The sequence below is a fragment of the Echinops telfairi genome, unplaced genomic scaffold, assembly GCF_000313985.2.
Source record: "Echinops telfairi isolate 266 unplaced genomic scaffold, ASM31398v2 ScPeMD7_7469;HRSCAF=8507_0, whole genome shotgun sequence".
In the NCBI taxonomy this organism is placed as follows: domain Eukaryota; kingdom Metazoa; phylum Chordata; class Mammalia; order Afrosoricida; family Tenrecidae; genus Echinops; species Echinops telfairi.
This window is the reverse complement of record NW_022111372.1, coordinates 42,593,345-42,596,169: the sequence shown is the minus strand read 5'-3', so window position 1 is coordinate 42,596,169 and position 2,825 is coordinate 42,593,345.

Genomic DNA, 2,825 nt, shown 5'->3' with positions numbered 1-2,825 from the left:
GGAACCTCTGCCCAAACTCTGCAGTGATCAACCTGACCAGGGAAATTCCGCCCAGCATTCACAGTGTTCTACAACAAATCAGGCAAACCACAAGCCTTCTGGGGCACTCCCCTGAGAGGGAAGCCACAGGAGGATAAAGTGGTAGGTTAATCACATAGTGAAATTAGCTGTAGGTGGTTCGAAAAAGCATTCCTACAAGCCTCCCAGAGAGATCCAGTGCTCTTAGATCCTGGAAAATGGCACCAGGATCCTCTAAAACAATGCATCGCAAACAGCCATCAGCCGCAACAACCGCAAAGAAAAACCAGGAGAAACAAAAGGCAATGGCAGAAGATGTCCTGAACATAACTACATGCATAAAAGAAGCAGACAATGAGCTGCCACAGAAAGAAATTTTCAGTGCTACTTGGAGTCATACAGGATATGAGGGAAACAATACAGAAAAAGGATGAAATGATAACGGAGATAAAGTCCTACATCAAAGAGAAATACAAGAACTTAGGGATGAGATAACAACAACCAGTAACAGACTCATGGACCTCTAGAATTGACTGGAGGAAGCCGAGAACCACACCAGTGACTTGGAGGACAGCCAAGCAGACTTTAACAAACACAAACAAAAGTCAATTAAGATCATCAGAGAAGTTGAAAAAAAAACTAAGAGCTATGTCTGATGTTATGAAGCAGAACAACATTAGAATTATTGGCTTACTGGATTAAGACACAACAAAGAAGTCATCTGCAACAATAGTAAGAGAATTCTTGGAGGAAAGTTCCCTCAGCTAAATGAATGAAAACCAGGCAACCATTCAGGAGGCTGAAAGAACACCAGCTGGACCGAATCCCAAGTAGAAGTCACCAAGGCACATAATAGTTAAACTATCCAGCTTTGAGGAAAAGGAGAAAATCATGAGAGCAGCTAGGGAAAAACAAGCAATCACATATAAAGGTTCCCAAATAAGAATATGCACAGATCTATCAGCAGAAACTATGAGGAAGAGGAGAGAGTGGTGTAACATATTCCAAAAATTAAAAGAAAACAATGCAAACCCAAGAATACTCTACCCAGCCAAATTATCAATCAAGATCGATGGTGAAGTAAGAGTCATCACAGACAAGAAAAAACTCAAATAATACGTTAGAAGAAACCCAGGCCTACAGAAGATCCATGCCTACCCAGTATGGGCGGAAGAACAACGCTCAATAAGCATAAATAAGAGACTGTCACATAGGAAAACCTCACTCAGAGGGCAACAACAACAACAAAAAACAGACCCCAAGATAGCATTGGCTTAAGGAGGGAAAGCAGTAAAGAATGATACACACAAACACACACACAGGCATGCACAACACACTAATAAGAAAGGAAGGTAGTAAAACACCCAACCCAAAGGTGTAAGATGACATCACAGAGTCCGCAGATGGAGATAATAACCCTGAAAATCAATGGCCTGAACTCAGGCATTAAAAGACTGAGACTAGCAGACTGGCTTAGAAAACATAATCCTTCCATCTGTTGCCCACAGGAGACACATCTCAACGCTCCAGACAAAAATAGGCTGAGAATCAAAGGCTGGAGAAAGGCATATTAAGCAAACAGCAATTCAAACATTGCAGGGATTTCAATCCTAATACTGGATAAAAGTGACCTCAAAGTGCAAACCATAAAAAGAGATGAGGAGAGACACTACATAATGCTAGAGGGAACTGTAGACAAAGAACTATTAAGCATTGTAAACATATATTCCCCGAATGAAGGACCCGCTGAATACGTCAACCAAACACTCCAAAAGATGAAAAAAGAAATCACAGCCTCAACAATTATACTGAGTGATGGCCATACACTGCTCTCTGAGAAAGATAGATCACAGGGAACGAAACTCAACAAGGAAGCTAGAGATCTAAACACAATAATTAGACAATTCAACCTGATAGGTATTTACAGATTTTCATTTAAATACAAGAAATTCACATTCTTTTCAAGACCGCATGGTATATATTTGAAGGTAGACCACATGGTGGGGCATAAGGTGAATCTACAAAAATTTAAGCACATTTTTATCATACAGACCTCTCTCTCACCACTGTGCCATGAGGCTGGAAATAAACAAAAGGAAGACAAAGAAAAGAAGCCCAAACAATTGAAGGATGAATAACTCTCTACTGCAAAAGGAGTGCGTCGTGGCACAGATCAGAGATGAAATTAAGACATTTCTAGAAACCTAACAGAAAGAGAAAATGACATAACAAAACTTATGACACACAGCAAAGGCAGTTATCAGACGAAGTTTCACAGCAATACATACACACCTGAGAAAGAAAGAGAGATTCATGGTTGATATGCTGGCACAAAATTTACAACAACTAGAGCAGAGTCATCGGGACAATCCTACTAATAGCAAAAGTAAAGAAATAATGAAAATCAGGACTGAGATCCAGGAAAGGGAAAATAAGAACACTGGAAAAAATCAATGCTGCTAATTATTGGTTATTTGAAAGGATAAACAGAATCGATAGACCGCTGGCAAACCTAACCAAAGAACGGAAGGAACAAATTTCAAAAGCAAGAATGAGGGCTGAAAGAGAGAACAATAAAACAGACCCTAATGAAATCAAAAGGATAATTACACAATACTATGAAGGATTGTACTCCAATGAATTCACAACTTGGAAGACATGGACAAATTCTTGGAAAAACAAGCCCTTCCTAGACTGTCCCCCAAGGATGTCCAGAATTTCAACAGACCCATTTCTATAGAAGAAACAGACAAGGTTATCAAGGGATTACCAACAAAAAAATCCCCTGGACCAGATGGCTTCACTGG